This window comes from Heterodontus francisci, chromosome 6 (genome assembly GCF_036365525.1).
Source record: "Heterodontus francisci isolate sHetFra1 chromosome 6, sHetFra1.hap1, whole genome shotgun sequence".
NCBI classification, from domain to species: Eukaryota; Metazoa; Chordata; class Chondrichthyes; order Heterodontiformes; family Heterodontidae; genus Heterodontus; species Heterodontus francisci.
The window spans coordinates 27,534,563-27,555,586 of record NC_090376.1 but is presented as its reverse complement, the minus strand read 5'-3'; positions in this window follow the sequence as shown (position 1 = coordinate 27,555,586).

Sequence of the window (21,024 nt, the reverse complement as noted above, 5' to 3'; positions counted from 1 at the left end):
CTCTGCCTGTAGACCCTTTATTGGGGGTATTGCGTCCTCCAAGCTGGATCTCTGTGTCCATCCCCTCTGTCCTGTGGAGTGGCATGTGGATGAGAAGAAAGCAACTGGTATTGTTTCTCTTGCTGCTGGTGCTGTTGCTGCTGCTCTTGTTACTGATCAGAGATCCAAAGTAGAAGTGTATAAGCTGCTCCCGTGCTGCGGTGAATACTGACAGCAGGGAAGTGAAAACAAGGTGAGTAAAGTCCAAGGTAGGTGAACCTGTGAAGCAGTGAAATCTGGTTCTCTGAACAAGTGCTGTGAGCACAAGCCTTTTCCATAGGCAGCCCAGCAGCTATCTAGTTTCACTGTTTAAAGGCTTTCCAGCCTGTCAGTTTCACTGAACAGTGGCTCCTCCTGTGCTCCACCCTTGTTGACCCTGGTGAGTTCCATACAGCTTGGGAAACCCTTATGCTGGCTGTTAAAGCTAGAATCCTGGGTTAAATTCACAATTAATTAACAGTTTAAATATTGAAATTGCTTACCCAACAGCTCCACAGGGGTTTCCCGCTCACTTGCAAGCATGCCCCAGTTAAACCCAGAAGTGGGTTCCATTAAATGTTCCAATGAAATTACCTCATTCTTTTAAACTATAGGGAATATAGGCCTAATCTACTCAACTTCTCCTCATAGGGAAATCCCCTCATCCCAGAATTCAGTCTATAAGCCTGTGTTGCACTCCCCCTAAGGCAAGTATATCCTTCTTTTGGTAAGGAGACCAAAACTGTACACAGTTCGCCAGGTGTGGTTTTACTAAGGCCCTATATAATTGTAATAAGACTTATAGAATCAGAGAATGGTTAAAGCACAGAAGGAGGCCATTCGGCACATCGTGTCTGTGACAGCTCTCTGCAAGAGCAACTCACCTAGTCCCACTTATCTAGCTTTTCTTTCTACTTTTAAAAGAATAATGTTTGTAGAACATCAGGCACTGGTAGAGGGATTGGGGTCAATTCAGACTGTGTGCTGCAAATGGTGGATTTGGAAGAGAAGTTCATTAGGACCACACATAGGAACATGGAAACAGGAACAGGAGTAGGCCATTCGACCCCTTGAGCCTGCTTCACCATTCAACTAGATCATGGCTGATCTTCTACCTCAACCCCATTACCCTGCACTATCCCCATTCCCTTTGATATATTTAATCTATAGAAATCTATTGATCTCTGTTTTGAATATATTCAAAGACTGACCCTTCACAGCCCTCTGGGGTAGAGAATTCCAAAGATTCACCACCCTCTGAGTGAAGAAATTCCTCCTCATATCAGTCCTATATGACCTACCTCTTATTCTGAGACTGTGCCCCCTGGTTCTAGACTCCACAGCCAGGGTAAAACCTCCTTCTTGCATCTATCCTATCGAGTCCTGTAAGAATTTTGTATGCTTCAATGAGATCACCTCTCATTCTTCTTTACTCTTATACTCCAATCGCTTAATAATAAAGGCTAAAATACTATTTACCTTCCTAATTACTTGCTGTACCTGCATGTTAACTTTCTGTGATTCGTGTACGAGGATACCCAGGTCCCCTCTGAATACCACACTTCCCAGTCTCTCACCATTTAAAAAATATTCTGCTTTTCTACTTTGCCTACCAAAGTGAATAACTTCACACTTCATCACATTGTATTCCATCTGCATGTTCTTGCCCACTCACTCAACCAGACTATGGGCTGAATTTTACAGAAACCCCCGACGTTGGGGGTCATGGTGGGGGTGGGGCATGGAAAATGCCTCTGGGAGAGGGCAGCCACACACCCTGACACTAGGAGGGCCCGGCCCGATATTGTGGCGAGGCCTCGTGGTAGCCTACCTGCCGCTTGGCGATGGGGCTGCTATTTAAATATTTAAATAAATTTAAATCATTGAGTTAATTATATTCACGTTCCCGCCCTCTGTCCTAGTGCAATCTTCAGAGGGGACCCGGCTGGCACTCCCATGCTTTCGGATCCCCGTCCGAGAACCAAGGCGGAACACTGGTGGGGAGTGGGGAGGAGGTAGGTTTCTCAGTACGGGAGGGGCGAGCGGGGTCAAACTAATATCATTGGTGTAGGGGATGGTGGGAAGGGTTATAGTTTGAAGTTTATGCAATTTGGTGGGGGGGAAGGTCAGGTGGACAAGGTAAATGTTTTGGAGGGGGAGTAGGTAAGTAATTAATTCTATGGTTATGGGGGGGCAGTGGGAGAGGGGAAAAATAAATGTTTTTAATTTTTTTCACTCAATGTCTCTTTAAATAATTAAATTGAACGGTAGGGCTCGAAGCTCTTTAAAAATGCATCAGCACCTGCGCACAGGCAGCTGACACCATTGCCCGGGTCGGACAGCCCGCCCCCTCCATGTCATCGGGGTGGGGGGGGAGGCGGCCCACTCTGGTTATTTGAATGAGCAGCCGCGCATAATATCACAGCAGCTCCACGACGTGGGGCCCGTGCAGGTGGGCCGCCATTGTTTTCACCTGACTCTGATTTTGGGGGCGGGAGTATAAATTTCAGCCCAATAGGTTTTGTCCTCCTCACAACTTACTTTCCCACTTAACTTTGTATTGTCATCAAACTTGTACACGGTACACTTTCCCTCACCCAAGTCATTTATATAGATTGTGAATAGCTGAGGCCCAAGCACTGCTTCTTGCAGTACCTGCTTACTACAGCCTGCGATCCCAAAAATGACCCATTTATTCCTACTCTCTGTTTTCTGTCTGTTAACCAATCCTCAATCCATGCTAATATATTACCCCCAATCTCTTGAGCCCTAATTTTGTATATAAAGCTCTTGTGTGCTACCTTATTAAATGCTTTTAGAAAATTCAAATACACTTCCCTCTTATCTACCCAGCTGGTTACAACCTCAAAAAGCTCCAACAGATTTGTTAAACTTGATTTCCCTTTCATAAATCCATGTTGACTCTGCCTAATCATATTATGATTTTCTAACTGCCCTGTTGCCACGTCCCAATAGAGGATTCTAGAATTTTCCCTGTTGATCCCTCTGCTAAAGGAAATAGGTCCTTCATGTTCACTCTATCTAGGTCCCTCATAATCTTATGCATCTCATCTATACATCTTCCCTCAGTCCCCCCTGTTCCAAAGAAAACTGCCCCAGCCTATTCAATCTTTCCTCACAGCTGAAATTCTCCAGTCCTGGCAACATCCTCTGTACCATCTTGAGTGAGATCACATCCTTCTTGTAATGTTGGTGACTAGAACTATACACAGTACTCTACTGTGTCCTAACTAGTGTTTTATATGGTTCTAGCGCAACCTCCCCGCTCTTATATTCTATGCCTTGGCTAATAAAGGAAAGTCTCCTGTATGCCTTCTTAACCACCTTATCTACCTGTCCTGCTACCTTCAGGGATCTATGGACATGCAATCCAAGGTTCCTCTGTTCCTCTGCACATTTCAGTATCCTACCATTTATTCCCTTGCCTTTTTAGCCTTCTGAAATGCATTACCTCACACTTCCCCAGATTGAATTCTATTTGCCATTTTTCTGCCTACCTGACCAGTCCATTGATATCTTCTTGCTCATCATCAACCACACGACCAATTTTTGTATCATTTGTAACCTTCTTAATCATGCCTCCTACATTTAAATCTAAATTGTTGATATATACCACAAAAAAACAAGGGACCTAGTAGTGAGCCCTGCAGAACCCCACTCAAAACAGCCTTCCAGTCACAAAAACACCCATCAACCATAACCCTCTTCTTCCTTCCAATGAACCTATTTTGAGTGCAACTTGCTACTTTCCTTTGGACCCCATGGGCTTTACTTTCCTGACCAGGCTGCCATGTGGGACCTTGTCAAAAGCCTTGCTAAAATCCATGTAAACTACATCAAATGAGCTACCCTCATCGGCGCCCACCCCTCCCCCCCACCCCCCCCCGCCCCCACCCACCACTGTATTATCTCCTCAAAATTTCAATCACGTTAATCAGATATGAACTTCCCTGAACAAATCTATGCCGGCAGCCTTGATTAATCCGTACCTTTGTAAATGAGGATTAATACTGTCTCTCAAAAATTTTTCCAATGATTTGCCCACCACTGAAGTTAGGTTGACTGGTCTGTTATTACTTGGTCTGTCCTTTTCTCCCTTATTAAACAATGATTCAATGTTAGCAGTCCTTCAGTCCTTTGACACCATGCTTGCAGCCAGAGTGGATTGGAGGACTCGGGTTTGCATCCAACGCAATATACAGAGACTGCCTTTTATAAGTCAATGAGACCCAGCTGCACCTTCCTGCCACCATCTCATGACTCCCAAACTCTCATTGTACTGCCTGTCGGACATCAAATCCTGAATGAGCCTGAACTTCCTTGAACTCAACTTTGGGAAACTTGATACCTCTCCCTTCTGACTGCTCGCACATGATGGTGTACAATCTTAATGTTCTAATCAGTGCCTAAGCTGAACTTGAAAAATCACATCTTGACCATTGCAAGATGGCTTACTTTAATCTTGAGCACCCATCCCCCACCTCACCCTCACCGATGCTTCTTTGCACTGCTTTTTTGACTCTGCCTACTGTATGTCACTCACTTCCTCCATTATTGGTTGCAAATTCTTCAGAGAACAGACTCTTGTAAGCTTAAACATCTTTGCTTTAATACCTCTCTCCCTTAAACCTTCAGTAGCTCTCTCAAAACTTCAATTTCCAACTGTGCTTTTGGTTATCCCATTTTTTCCTCATGTTGGTCACTTAAAGATTCTGGCACAACACTTACCTTCCTATGCATCAAATATGAATCTAATATCCCCTTTAAAGTTGCAAAGATCTTTGCCTTAACCATTCTCAGTGGCAAAGTCTTCCATGCTCCAACAATGCCCCACAAAAAGAAATAAAGCATCACCCTCTTTAGACAACTTGTTGGAGGGTGGGTGGGTGGGTGGGTGTGTGGGGGATGGACGGGGGTTGGGGATGCAGTGGTGTCTTGAAGTGCTCCACCCTAAAGAGAGCCCTCTTCCTCTACTTCACTGTCTCCACCAGAATTCCTGTTGTCCCATTAGAGAAAATGGGCATCTTGTGCCCTGCTGAATTGTTTACAGACATGTTTGTTGGTGCTGTCTTGTAAACCACAAAGCCTACCTCTTTTGGCTGCTACAAGTCTTTAAATCCTGTATTAAAATGTGATTTCCTAACCAGGAACAGGCGAGCACCCAATCAAAAACATTTTTCATGCCAGGGGTTCTCCAAGCTTATGCAAATGATGTAGACCACAGAAATATGCATGGGGCCAATACACTACAATTAGGGTGGCTTTTCTTGCAATGCTTCCTTTTGGGATTATGTTCAATCAGAAAGACTGGGCTAATGTCTGAAATATAGGTTTTAGAACAATTTTGTATTGGTTACCATTTCAGAGTTTTCTCAATTGAAGATTTAGCACTGAAGTTTGGATCTTCTGTTACAGTGCATTTTTCTAAGGAGCTGCACATCATGTGACAGGAAGGTGGAGGTTTTTGACTGCATTATGACATAATAGGGTCGGTATAAGATTTTCTTTTGGAATTTGCTTTATCCTCAAATGTGTCATTAATTAAGAAAAAAATAGCAGGCACTGACTGAAAAAAACTTGGCAGGCGTCGAGTTAGATTCAATTTCCAAAATGAGCCGTGATTGCACAGAGAGGGAGGTGTTACCTCAGTAGCCCAAGAAGCACAAACCTGCTGTTACACTTGAAAAACTTTGAGTGCCTTCCTAATGTGGCTGTGAATGAAATGGCAGCTGCTTTCACTGATTACTAATACAGGAAAAACACTTGCTGTTACAATTTGTAATCAGTTTTGGAAACTTGAAAGACCTCTCAAATGTTCAAGTGATTGTGGTCATTATGCAACTATATTATTGCTTATCTATCAAGTTAGCTCTTAAGTAATCTTGGGTGTGTGGCGATCCTTGCTTGGATTGTGCTTTCATAATATCAATCATTATGTATTTATCTCAGAACTTTGGAAGCATTTCCAAATCTATGTGATTATAACTGGTTAGTTCTAGTGATTAAGACTAGAGTCATAGGCAGGAATTTTATGCTCTCCCCCACGGCAGGTTTGAAGGTGGGGAGAGCATAAAATCGGGTAGGATGGTGGGGAGGGGACCCCGCTAAAGGCCTGCTACCCGACCTGAACCCGACGGGACCTGACGACATGTATCGGGTTCAGGTCGGGTCGGGTTGCACTTCCTGGTCCGGCATTCAGGCTCGGGCCGGGTCGGTTCGGGTCGGACACGCTCTATCACAGGTAAGTGGCTCCAATGGTAATTAAATTTTTGAACTAGAAAAGTGGTTCTGTTACAGTTATTTTAAACTTGTCCAGATCAGCAACAAAGTGAAAAACAGAAGGTAAGTTAACCGATGGTTGGGTCAGGTCGGGTCAGGTGCAGGGAAAAATTGAAGAACTTGGGCCGGGTCGGGTTCTGTCAGGCTTGGGCCAGGATTTTGTTTGCAGACCCGAGCAGGAATTTAGGCCTCGCCACCTTCCCTACCTCTGCCAAAATTAAGTCTGGGCTGAACGGCTTTCATGCCCTGCTGCCAATTGAGACGCTTAACTGGGCAATAAATGCCCAATTAAGGGTATCATCCGACCGCCACCACATTGAGTTGTGCGGCAGGCGGCCCTGTCACCACACGGGAAGCACGGCACGCAAAACCGTGTGGGCTGCTTTCCAGCTCGGGGGAAGAGGTGTGTCCCTCATTAAAAGGCAGTTCGTGCTTGAATGAGGGACCCGGCATCAAGGAAGGACGGGGGATGCCCACTGAGAGTCACCCCACTGCCTTTGCTGCTGACCCCATTACACCCCCCTCCCCCGCAATCCCCACTCCACGAGAACCCTCCCACCCTGTCCTACCTGCGACTTGGGTCCAGCGCCACCCCTGGGCCTTGCATAGGTGCTCCACTGGCAGCAGCCACCACCACTGTGGTGGCACTGCTCAGTGAAAGAGCTGCCGGCCTCTGATTGACCAGCAGCTCTTCAAGGACGGGACATCTGTTGCTAGAGTCCTTGATCCAGTGGAAGGCCTGCCGCTGTCCAATTAAGAGACTAATTGACACTAGATTTGGTGGGTCTCCCACAGAAGAGGAAATGCGGGGTCTTGGCACCGCTTTTTCCGGACGTCGAGACCCCGTTGCCAGGATAAAATCCCGGCCATAGAGTCATTTTATTTACAGCATTGAAGGAGGCCAATTGGCCCATCGAGTCCATGCAGGCTGTCTGCAGAGCAATCCAGTCAGTTGCACTGCCCTGCTTGATCCCCGTAGCCCTGAAAGTTTCCTTCAAGTACCCATCCAATTTCCTTTTGAAATTATTGATTGTTTCCACTTTCATCACCCTCATGGGCAGCGAGTTCCAGGTCATTAGCACTCGCTGCGTAAAATGTTCTTCCACACATTCCGCCTTCATCTCTTGCCCAAAATCTTCAATCTGTGTTCGCTAGTCTTTGTACCTTCAGTTAATGGTAACAGTTCTTGTACACCACTGTCAAATCTACTCTCAATCTCCTTTGCTCCAGGGAGAACAACCCCAGCTCTTCCAACCTAACCTTGTAACTCAAATCCCTCATCTCTGCAATCATTCTGTTAAATCTCCTCTGTTACTTTTAAGGACCCTCACATCCTTCCTAAAGTGTGGTGACCAGAACTGGATGCAATACTTTAGTTATGGCCTAACCAGAACTTTATTAAGGTTCAGCATAACTTCACAGAATCACAGAATCATTACCGTGCAGAAAGAGGCCATTCGGCCTATCGTGTCCGCACTGGCTCTCTAAAAGAGCAATTCCCTCAGTTCCATTCCCCTGCCTTCTCCTCCCTGACTGTCAGGCAAACCCTCACCTGCCAAGACTGAGGCAGAGATGATTTCACCACATGAACTCCATGTGACTATTGATTTTGTCCCAAATTATTTGTTCTAGAGGTTTTTCCACCACCAAAGTTAAACTGACTAGCCCGTAGTTGCTGGACTTATCTTTACACCCTTTTTTGAACAAGGGTGGTACGTTTGCAATTCTCCAGTCCTCTGACACCAACCTGAGTCTAAGAAAGACTGAAAAATTATGGCCAGTGCCTCTGCGATTTCCACCCTCACTTCCCTTAGTATCCTGGGATGCATCTCATCTGGTTCTGGTGCTTTCTCCACTTTAAGTACAGACAACCTATCAAATACTGCCTCTTTATCAATTTTAAACCCTCTAGTGTCTGACTTACCTCCTCTTTCAACATTGCCTGGGTTGCACCTTCTTCCTTGGTGAAGACAAATGCAAAGTATTCATTTAATACCTCAGCTATGCCCTCTGCCTCCATGTGTAAATCCCTTTTCTGGTCCACTCCTCCTTATACCACCCTTTTACTATTTATATGCCTATAGAAAACTTTGGGATTTCCTCTAATGCTAGCTGCCAGTCTCTTTACATGCTCTCTCTTTGCTTATCTTATTTGCTTTTTCACTTCCCCTCTGGACCTTCTATATTCAGCCTGGTTCTCAATAGTATTTTCTACCTGGCATCTGTCATAAGCACACTTTTTCTTAATCTCTACCTCTTTTGTCATCCAGGGAGCTCTGGACTTGTTTGCCATACTTTTTCCCTTCGAAGGAACAGATCTTGACTGTGCCCGAACTATCTCTTCTTTGAAGGTAGCCCATTATTCATCTATCAGTTTTCCTGCCAGCTTTTGACTCCAATTTATTCGTCCCGGCTCCATTCTTACCCCATTGAAGTTGGCCTTCCCCCAGTTAATAATTCTTACCCTGGATTGTTCTTTTCCTTTTCCATAGTCAACCTAAACCTTATGATACAATGATCACTATCCGCTAAATGCTCTCCTACTAATACTTGATCCACTTGGCCCACCTCATTCCCAAGAACCAGGTCTAGCAGTGCCTCCTTTCTTGTTGGACTAGCAACATACTGTTGGAGAAAATTTTCCTGAGCATGCTCTAGGAACTCTTGTCCCTCACTGCCCTTTATGTTACTATTATCCCAGTCTATGTTTGGATAATGACAGTCCCCCATTATAACTACCCCATAATTTTTGCACCTCTCTGTAATTTCCTTGCAAATTTGTTCCTCCACGTCCTTCCCACTAGCTAGTGGTGTATAGACAACACCGAGCAATGTAACCACACCTTTTTTGTTCCTTGGCTCTAGCCAAATTGATTCTGTCCTCGACCCCTCTGGGACATCCTTTTTCTCCAACACTGCAATGCTCTCCTTAATCAATACCACCACCCCTCCCCCTTTTTTCCCTTTCCGATCTTTCCTGAACATCCCTTGTATCCAGGAATATTTAACACCCAGTCATGCCCTTCTTTGAGCCAGGTCTCTGTTGCATCCACAACATCATATTTCCACATGGCAATCTGCGCCTGTACTTCATCAGTCTTATTAACCACACTCCGTGCAGTCACATACATGCACATTAACCCTGATTCAGACTTTATTACTTTCTCCCTTACTCTGACCCCATCTAATAACGTACTATTCCCTACTCTCGTGCTATCTATCTCTCCCAGTATTCTGTGCACCTTGGTATTCCTCTCTGATACTTGCTTCTGGCTCCCACACCTCTGACAAGTTACCAGTTTTGCTTCCCTCCAATCTGAGCTCCCTCTCAGGTTCCCATCTCCTTGACAATTTAGTTTAAACCCTCCCCAACAGCACTAGCAAATCTCCCTGCAAGGATATTCATTCCAGTCCTGCGAAAATGCAACCCGTCCATCTTGTACAGGTCCCACCTGCCCCAGACTGGTCCCAATGTCTCAGATCTCTGATGCCCTCCCTCCTACACCAGTTCTCTAGCCACGTGTTCAATCACTCAATTCTTCTATTCCTATGCTCACTTGTACCTGGAACTGGGAGTAATCCTGAGATTACTGCTTTGAGGTCCTGCTTTTTAATTGCCTTCCTCGCTCCCTAAAATCTGCTTTCAGGACCTCATCCCTCTTGTTACCTCTGTCATTAGTACCAATGTGGACCACGACCTCCCCCAGAAGAATGTCCTGCAGCCGCTCTGTGACATCCTTGACCCTGGCACCAGGGAGGCAACACACCATCCTGGAGTCACGTTTACTGCCACAGAAACGCCTGTCTGTTCCCCTAACTAATGAGTCCCCTATCACTACTGCTCTTCTACTCTTGTTCCTCCCCTCCTGTGCAGCTGAACCACCTGTGGTGCCACAAACTTGGCTGTGACTGCACTCCCCTGAGGAATCATCACCCTCACCAGTATCCAAAATGGAAAACCGATTAGCGAGTGAGATCATATCAGGGGACTCCCGCATTAACTGTCTGGTTCTCTTAGACTGCCTGGCGGTCACCCATTCCCTATCTGCCTGCATGCTCCTAACCTGTGGTGTGACCACCTCCCTAAACGTACTATCCACGTAGTCCTCTGCCTTGTGGATGCCCAACAGTGACTCCAGCCACCGCTCGAGTTCCGAAACCTGGAGCTCAAGCTTCTGTAGCCGATAATACTTGCTGCAGATATGTTTGTGTAGGACACATGGTGCGTCCATGACTTCCCACATGCCACAGGCTGTACATTCCACTTGGCAGAGCTGCCCTGCCATACCTTAACTTTACAGACTATTTATTATAAGTAGAACAGCTTACCAGTTACTCACCAACCAGCTCTTTCCACTGCACTGAAGCAAGAACCAAATACTGGAGGGCTAAAAAAGTAGAAAACAAAGTATAAAAATGGAGCCCCTCCTCCCCCTGTACCAAACTCGCCACTCACCAATCTCGAATCTCCACACTCAGCTTGCAATCTGCACACCTTTTCCTGCTTTTGTTCTCTATGCCTCTATTTATGAAGCCTATGATTCCATATGCTTTGCTAACCACCCTCTCAATATCTCCTGTCACCTTCAAAGATCGATGCACATGTACTCCCAGGCCCTGCACACTCTTTAGAACTCTGCCATTAAGTCTATATTGCTTCTACCTATCCCTTCTGCCAAAATTCATTGCTTCACACTTGTCTGTATGAAATTCCATCTGCCACTTGTCTGCCCATTCTGCTAGCCTATCTATGACCTTTTGCGGGCGGTTTATATCATCCTTACCCTTTGCCATTCCTTCAAGTTTGCTTCCATCGGCAAATTTTGAAATTCTACTCTGTATTCCAAGATCCAAGTCATTTATATAAAGCAAAAAAAGCAGTTGTCCTAGCACTGACCCTTGGGGAACACCACTGTCTAGTATCCTCAAATCTGAAAAACAACAATTTACCACGACTCGCTGTTTTCTGTCCTTAAATTTTTATCCACTTGGACACTGACCCTCCTGTTCCATGAGCCTCAATTTTGTTAAGCAGCCTTTAGTGTGGTACTTAATCAAACGCCTTCTTAAAATCCATACAGGCAACATCCACTGCATTCCCTTCATCAACCTTCATTGTTACTTCATTAAAAAATGCGCTTAGATTAGTCAAGCATGATCTGCCTTTTACAAATCCATGTTGGCTATCCTTAATTAAATCAAACCTCTCCAAGTGCCTGCTGATTTTTTCCCCTGATTATTGTTTCTAAAATCTTACCCACCACTAATGTTAAACTAACTGGCCTGTAGTTGCTAGTACTGTCCTTTCACCCTTTCTTGAATAAGAGTGTCACATTTGCCATTCTCCAATCCTCTGGCACCTCCCCCATATCTAGGGAAGATTGAAAGCTTATGATAAGCCCTTCCACTATCTCCACCCCCAGCTCCTTTAGCAACCTGGGATGAAAGCCATCAGGACCAGGTGACTTATCTACCCTAAGCTTAGCCAACCCTTCCAGTACCGCCTCCCTCTCAATTTTTACCCTATCCATTGCCTCTAATTTCACCGCATCTACCGATATTTTGTCAGATTGCTCTTCCTTAGTAAACACCGATACCAAGTACTCATTAAGTATTCTTGCCCTGTGCCTCTAAGCATATATTATCCTCTTTGTCCATAATAGGCCCCACTCCACCTCTTACTACACACTTACTATTTACATGCTGCTACATTTTTGGTTTCCCTTTTACATTGACTGCCATCCTATTCTCATATTCTCTCTTTGCCAGTCTTATTTTCCTCTTGACCTTCCCTCTCAACTTATAATATTTGCCCTGGTTCTCACTCGAAAAATTCACCTGATCTGTATCACCATAATCTTGTTCTCCCTCCTTATCCAAGGAGCCCTGTTTTTGGTTCCCTTAACTTTCGCCCTTGTTGGAATGTATCTAGCCTGTACCTGAAGCATCCCAACTTTAAAGATAACCCATTGTACCATTACGGCTTTTCCTGTCAGTGTTTGGTTCCATTTTATCCTGGCTAGATCCCTTCTCATCATATTGAAATTAGCCCTCCTCCAATCTAACCGTTCTACCTTATATCGTTCCTTGCTTTTCTGCATTACTAAACCTTATGATACAAAGATCACTCCTCCCAAGTGCTCCCACACAGACGCCTGGTACACTTGGCCCACCTCATTTCCCAGCACCAGATCCAGCAGTGCCTCCTTTCTGGTTAGGTTGAGAACATATTGATCAAGGAAGTTCTCCTGAACACAATTCAGAAATACCTCTCCCTCTTTATTCTAAAATTATCCCAATCGATATTTGGGTAATTAAAGTCCTCCAATATCACTACTCTATAGTTCTTGCATATCTCTGTGATTTCCCTGCAGATTTGCTCCTCCATATCTCTCTCACTACTTGGTAGTTTATAGAATACCCCTAGTAGCTTGATCATACCCTTTTTGCTTCTCAACTCAAAGCAAATGGATTCTGTCCTTTCCCCCTCAAGACATCTTCTCTTCCCAAAACTACAATGTCTTCCCTAATCAGTACCGCACCTCCCTTTTTCCCTTCTCTATCTTTTCTGAACACTTTATATCCTTATAACTAATAGATTAAATTCCCCTGGAGCTGTCATAGGGGCAGATCGTGGACATGGTAGAATTTCCATCCGCTCCTTGTCTGTGCCCGATTCAGCCCATTCCCTGGCACTTAAATGTTTCAGATAAGTGCCAGTAACATTTACAGTGCCAAAAGGAAGCCTACCTCAGGTGAAGGCAGAGTGAATTTAATGTGGTGACTTGGCACAGTGTAAGTAGGCCTTGGGTTCCAGGGCAGAGTAAATAAAATTTTCAAAACTTGTCAGCTTGTCATTCTTCTATTTTCAATAATGCGAATGACCATCTTGTGATCAATTGTATTGTTGAAACCAGCCCTTTGAAGTAAAAATACTTCCCTGTGGCTCCTTAGTAACAACAAGAACTTGTATTTATATAACACCTTTAATATGCAAATGAGGGATTACATTGGGAGCATGGTGGAATGATACAGAACAGGTTATGCTTACATTTGCTTAGGTGCTGAACTAGCGATCATGTGGAGGTGCTGAATGGCAACTGGTTGGTTCTTACTCAGATGGAAAGTCAATGAAGATGACAACAACTTGCATTTATATAGCATCTTTAATGTAGCAAAATGTCCCAAAGCGCTTTACAGGAGAGTTATTGAAAAAAAATTGACACCGAGCCACATAAGGAGATATTAGGACAAATGGCCAAAGGCTTGGTCGAAGAGGAGGTTTTATGGAGCATCTTAAAGCAGGAGAGAGAGGTAGGGAGGTAGAGAAATTTATGGAGGAAATACTAGAGATTACAACCTTAGCAATGGAAAGCACAGCTGCTAATGGTGAAGCAATTAAAGTTGAGGATCCACAGCATGCCAGAATTACATAGTTATAGCTGCTTTTATTTTGTAAATTTGTGAACGTTAAGATGAAGGATGTGGAATGGTAGTGCTTGGGAATGAAACACTTTCCTATATCAGCAACAACACTCACAAATCATGTATCATGTGGTTTGATGCAGAATAAATCTCTGACTGCTGTGGCCCAACAATGATCCACAGCCCCAATCTCAGCCTCAGGAAAACATCCTCTCCTCCGTCAGTATGATGTTCCTATATACTTTGGGCCTCTCTGAATGAAATCACCCAATAGTGCTGAATAAGGTGCAGTTTCATACTGTAAACTCATGCACACTCATTTCACATAGGACACCAATGGCCAACAAATAGAGAAGAATTCAATCCCATCATTATGGGCTGGATTTGATCCCAGGACCCAAACGTGAGAGGACAGTGCTTAACCCACTGCACCAGTCAGTCCCACATTTAGGTAATTTTTCAAGATGGCAGCTAGTAACCTAGATATAAAACATCCTTAATGCACAGAATGCTCTGAAAATTTACTCGACAGTGTACCTGTAATAATTAGGGAATGACACCTGAGTGGCATAAGGAGTTACCCCTTGTTAGGTGCAAACATTTTATTTGAATTATTCAGTTGGCTATAACATGGAAATGCATGTCATGCCACAATATTGTACCTAGGTCTTTTACCTATTTGGCCTGGAAGGAATTTTGTTTCAATTTATGATATACTAGTGCTTTGAAGTTAGATTCAGCTTAACTTCCAGAGATACACAGGCTATTTAGAATATTGGCTGAGTTGATTCGGTGGGACCCTCCCCAATGGAACAACCATCAAATTTTTAATTTACCCACACAGTGTGCAGAATTTTCACTTTGGAGGCAAGAAGCAGGAATCGGGACGGTTTCCGGATTCCTGAACTGCCCTCGGAAGGGAAACAGTCACTCTTTGGGACTTTCATGGAGCTACCCCCTTATTTGGCATGGAAACAAGATCCCTGTCCATTTAATTGCAGCGGGTGGACTCTCAAAGCTGGAGGGTGAGCCAGAGGCCTTCTAGCTTGAGAGAAGGAGCAGCCTGCAATAGAGGGTAAGTAACTGAGAGGGTGCTTCAACATGGAGGCACCCTCTCATCAACATTTTTAAAACTCTAAATAAAAAGCAGATACCTCAGCCAGGCCACCACTGTGGGGGTGAGGGAATCCATTCCCAGGACGACTTTTGGCTGCACCCACACCCAAGAAGGCAGAGAAGGCTCTGGGGTTGCCTGGAGTGCTGGCCCCCTGGCCTGCTGCTGGGTGCCTGCCTACAGGCAGTTAAACTGCCCCCTGTCAGGTCAGGAAACTGAAGGCCGACGAGAAAATCCCAGTCGGCCTCCTTTAAGTGTGCTTAACAATGCTCTTAATGAGCCCAATTGGCTGCACACCTTGTGGGGACGGGTACCCCTGCCAGCCCTGAACCCACCTCAGTAAAAATGGCCGACACCAGGACTGGGGTTAGGAAGCCCGTTCCTGCCCTCAACGAGGCCCGAAAATTCAGCCCCATGTCAGTGTTGAGACAATGGTGAGTCATTGAGCAAATCCAATACCAGTTTGTACTCTGATGAAGGAATGAGTTTTCATTCAATACACTGGCAAGGGGTTTAGTTGAACAGGCAATGCAGATGGCATAAACTTCAAGAAGGTTGGTATCTCCTTCAAGGTAGTTGATTAGCGCCAAGCCAATCAACACGTAGAATTATGGTAGGGGTAAAAGGACTGGTTTTGTCAATATCTCTCTTGACAAGTCAGAAAGACAGAAAGATCTTGCTCTTTTGGTGATGAGCGTGACTCAATCAGAAATATACATACAGGCTCAAGTAGGACAACCCATACTGCATGTAATCAAAAGTTAGTGCCTGTTTGCTAGGAACAATTGAACTGAAAGTTAATCTTCACCCAGAACATTTATAGAGATAAAAACAAGAAATGCTGGAAATACTGATGAGTTCTGAAGAAGGGTCTCTGACCTGAAACCTTAACTCTGCTTCTCTCTCCACAGATGCTGCCAGACCTGCTGAGTATTTCCAGCATTTCTAGTTTTTATTTCAGATTTCCAACATCCACAGTATTTTGCTTTTACATTTGTAGAGATACCTGGTTTGTTATTTTATGTAACAAAAAGTGGTAGGAAATAAATCTATCTTACTAGAAATATGTATCTTGTTCGTTCATATCTTTTATGTAAAATAAAACAGTTCATTGATTTACAATTTGCCTTGCTGAAATTTAAGTCCACCTTCCAAAAACGCGTGTGGTGATATGTTTGAAATCATAGTATCCAGTACCCACAACAAGGCATCTATTGTTACAATCCCTTCATGCTATTGTTTAACTTGGTGTTGGGCAACAAAAGTTGCCGCAGATCAAAGGGGGTTGTGAGGTCCACTTACAGAATGCCACCACCAACACTTGAAGAGATCTGTTGATGAGCTCATTGCCTAGTATTGTAGCTCCTGGCTTACCTCTACTTTTTGATGGGCAATTTGAAATCCTCACCTTTGGAAAACAGGCAGGCAACTTGCTGCCAGAGCTCTAGCCGAGATGTGCCGAATGGTCTCCTTCTGTGCTGCATCATTCTATCATCTGTCACCCATCTGGCTGAAGAAAGATGAAGCTTTGAAAGAATATCGGGAATGTAGGACCAATCTGAAACGAGGAATTAAGAGGGCTAAAAGGGGTCATGAAATATCTTTAGCAAACAGGGTTAAGGAAAATCCCAAAGCCTTTTATTCATATATAAGGAGCAAGAGGGTAACTAGAGAAAGGATTGGCCCACTCAAGGACAAATGAGGAAAGTTATGCGTGGAGTCAGCGAAAGTGGGTGAGATTCTAAACGAGTACTTTGCATCGGTATTCACCGAGGAGAGGGACATGAAGGATGTTGAGGTTAGGAACAGATGTTTGATTACTCTAGGTCAAGTCGGCATAAGGAGGGAGGAAGTGTTGGGTATTCTAAAAGGCATTAAGGTGGACAAGTCCTCAGGTCTGGATGGGATCTATCCCAGGTTACTGAGGGAAGCGAGAGAGGAAATAGCTGGGGCCTTAACAGATATCTTTGCAGCATCCTTAAACACGGGTGAGGTCCCGGAGGACTGGAGAATTGCTAATGTTGTCCCCTTATTTAAGAAGGGTAGCAGGGAAAATCCAGGTAATTATAGACCGGTGAGCCTGACGTCAATGGTAGGGAAGCTGCTGGAGAAGATACTGAGGGATAGGATCTATTCCCATTTGGAAGAAAATGGGCTTATCAGTGATAGGCAACATGGTTTTGTGCAGGGAAGGTCATGTCTTACCAACTTAATAGAATTCTTTGAGGAAGTGACAAAGTTGATTGATGAGGGAAGGGCTGTAGATGTCATATACATGGACTTCAGTAAGGCGTTTGATAAGGTTCCCCATGGTAGGCTGATGGAGCAAGTGAAGGCGCATGGGGTCCAAGGTGTACTAGCTAGATGGATAAAGAACTGGCTGGGCAACAGGAGACAGAGAGTAGCAGTGGAAGGGAGTTTCTCAAAATGGAGACGTGTGACCAGTGGTGTTCCACAGGGATCCGTGCTGGAACCACTGTTGTTTGTGATATACATAAATGATTTGGAGGAAAGTATAGGTGGTCTGATTAGCAAGTTTGCAGACGACACTAAGATTGGTGGAGTAGCAGATAGTGAAGGGGACTGTCAGAGAATACAGCAGAATATAGATAGACTGGTGAGTTGGGCAGAGAAATGGCAGATGGAGTTCAATCAGGGCAAATGCATTTTGGAAGATCCAATTCAAGAGTGAACTATACAGTAAATGGAAAAGTCCTGGGGAAAATTGATGTACAGAGAGATTTGGGTGTTCAGGTCCATTGTTCCCTGAAGGTGGCAACGCAGGTCAATAGAGTGGTCAAGAAGGCATACGGCATGCTTTCCTTCATCGGACGGGGTATTGAGTACAAGAGTTGGCAGGTCATGTTACAGTTGTATAGGACTTTGGTTCGGCCACATTTGGAATACTGCGTGCAGTTCTGGTCGCCACATTACCAAAAGAATGTGGATGCTTTGGAGAGGGTGCAGAGGAGGTTCACCAGGATGTTGCCTGGTATGGAGGGTGCTAGCTATGAAGAGAGGTTGAGTAGATTAGGATTATTTTCATTAGAAAGACGGAGGTTGAGGGGGGACCTGATTGAGGTGTACAAAATCATGAGAGGTATAGACAGGGTGGATAGCAAGAAGCTTTTTCCCAGAGTGGGGGATTCAATTACTAGGGGTCACGAGTTCAAAGTGAAAGGGGAAAAGTTTAGGGGGGATATGCGTGGAAAGTTCTTTACGCAGAGGGTGGTGGGTGCCTGGAACGCGTTGCCTGCGGAGGTGGTAGACGCAGGCACGATAGCGTCTTTTAAGATGTATCTAGACAGATACATGAATGGGCAGGAAGTAAAGAGATACAGACCCTTAGAAAATAGGCGTCATGTTTAGATAGAGGATCTGGATCGGCGTAGGCTTGGAGGGCCGAAGGGCCTGTTCCTGTGCTGTAATTTTCTTTGTTCTTTGTTCTTTTGTTCATCCAGAGGCGACATTTGCCCCAAATTCCTATCGCAAAATTACACAACATAACTTAATACACATTTCTGGCAACTGTGTAATTTTGTTCCTGTGCAATTCCAAATTCATCTACTTCCACAATCTGTTGGTGATTACAGCCCTCTGCCAATTCAATATTAATATACTTCATTGCCTTGCACAGAATACAACAGCAAGATAAAACTGGCAAAACAGTTTAAAGCTTTATTACAATGTGCCCACATGAAATCCAGATATCTGGATTGTATTTTTAAAAAGCCAGGAGTAGACTTTATGATTGCCCTAATGGTAGTGGGCTTTATTTGAGGTCAGGTTTTAAAATTTGTGTCATGTGCCATGACTACAAGTTTTGATCTAGATCACAAGCAAAAGAGTAAATGGTATTTAAAAGTTAAGATCTGTGTCTTACCTTGCAGTTATCCGCCACTCAATTCTCACTTTGACAAGATTGAACTAAATGAGTCATGGTATTTCCAAGGTAAACACATTCCTGAATGATATTTTCGCCACCACTTGCCACCTGTACTTATCACGCCATCTTCTTACCTGCTCCAGACCCAGCTCTGTGCAATAGTGAATTTACATTAACTACTCATACCATTATCACAGAATGCTGATATATTTACCTGCATGGCTGCTCAGTTTCTAGCCATTCTGACTTAGAGACATAGAGCCATTTATGGCAAAGAAGGCTGCCATTCGCCCCATCAAGTCCATGCCAGCTCTCTGAGGAGCAATCCAGTCAGTCCCACTCCCCCACTTGATCCCCGTAGCCCTGCAAGTTTATTTCCTTCAAGTTCCCATCCAATTTCCTTTTGACGTCATTGATTTTCTCTGCTTCCACCACCCTCGTGGGCAGTGAGTTCCAGGTCATTAGCACTCGCTGCATAAAAAAGCTCTTCCTCACAGTCCCCCTGCATCCCTTGCCCAAAACCTTCAGTCTGTGTCCCCAAATCTTTGCATGGTCAGTTAATGGGAACAGTTTTCTCTTTCCTAATTTAGCTAAGCCTGTCATAATCTTGTAGAGCTCTAGCAAATCTATCCTCAGTCTCCTTTGCTCCAAGGAGAACAACCCCAGGTTTTCAGACTTAATGGATAAGTTATGCTTTTAGGTTTTACGTGGGATAATCTACTCAGGTTCAGCCATTCCTGTAAGCGTCTTCATGACCCCCTATGATACAGAATGTGTCTTTACGTGCCCAATAAATAGGTAAATAATAATGAGACCCAAAGATTAAAAGAGAACCTTGTCCCTGTACATCTGCTTACTGGAACATATCACATCCCACCACAGCTTCTCCTTGTCCTCGGTGCACGGAATGAATATGTATCTATCTAGCCAAGACCTGAGCTTTAAACCACCAGATGATTTATTTAACATACAGCAGATAAATGTGTATTTCAAGGTGTGAGAATTGCATGGCACTGTTTTGCCCGCATGAAGTGGGCACAGGGAACATGTGGATCCAAGGCCTGAGAAGAATTGAGCTACAGGCCTCATATAAATTAGACCAACAAACTGTGGATGTCTGCTGTGCATTCGAGACATGTCGGCAGTATTGGCCCTCAGGTAGGTCCTAGGAGAGGGGGGGAATAATCAGGAGAGGGTGGAGGAGAGTGGGAAAAAGGGAAAGGTGATCAGGAGAGGGAGAGGCACTTGGGAAGGGGGAGGTGATCAGGTGGAGGAAGGCAAGCAGGGAGGGGAGGAGATTGAGAGGTGGGGAGGTGATTGAGGGGAGGTAAAGTAATCAATAGGGGCAGGGGAGGCAATTGGGAGGGAGTTGAGTGTGGACCAGCAATGGTTTTCAGGACTGCTGTGCACTTGGGAGGAACATCCCATTTCTTTCTGGCTCTCCAAATACTGTTTTTTTTAGTAACTTAAAATGGCAACAATTAGATCAATGATTTTCAGAACTGGCCCCGAGGTGTGAACATTAGCCAGACTATCTTTTGGATTGCCTTCAGATTGTATTAAACAGCTGACAACAGCTTTTCTCAATCTGGTCTGTTGTGGCTGACAATAAAGAATCCAAAAAAAAAACTTAACAAAGACCAATTTAGCTTCGGGATCCAGATACAGGCATTGGGCCCCTGATTAGAATTTTCAAGGGACCTAACTTCTCTAATAGGCAGCAGCCCTGGGGACTCAGAGGTCACCAGCTGCCAAACTGGGGGTCGAACTGGGCATAAGAGATTAGGACTGGAAATTGCACCCCCAACACCCGTTTAACGCCCAAAGAACTATTGGCAACTAAGTCCTGCAGTTGTGAGATGGCAGCAACTACAGCCCTTACAACTGTGTGGACGACCTGTCCTTGAATGCTTTTGACCATGTGTACAGATGTTTTGGTGGGAGGGGCCAAGTTTGTTTCCTTCATGAGATGCAGACCAACCATGCCTTTACCAGCCACCCTCTGTTGTTGCTTTTTATCATGATCAGCATTACGGAGTACCTAATGTCACTAACAAGATCTTGGGGTTCTGAAATAATCATAGTTAAAGAGGATGCCCTTTTTCTAACGCAATTCCTACAGAAGTGTTTCAATGCCCCCATCATGGAAAGAGAATGGACCTCTGCTCTTCATTTCTTACAGTTATTTCTTTTTTGAAGCTTGCTGACTTCCAAATTTGTAAATCACCATGCCTGCCTTTTTAAGTGCAGCAGGCATTTCAAACCTGCTCCTGAGCTCTTC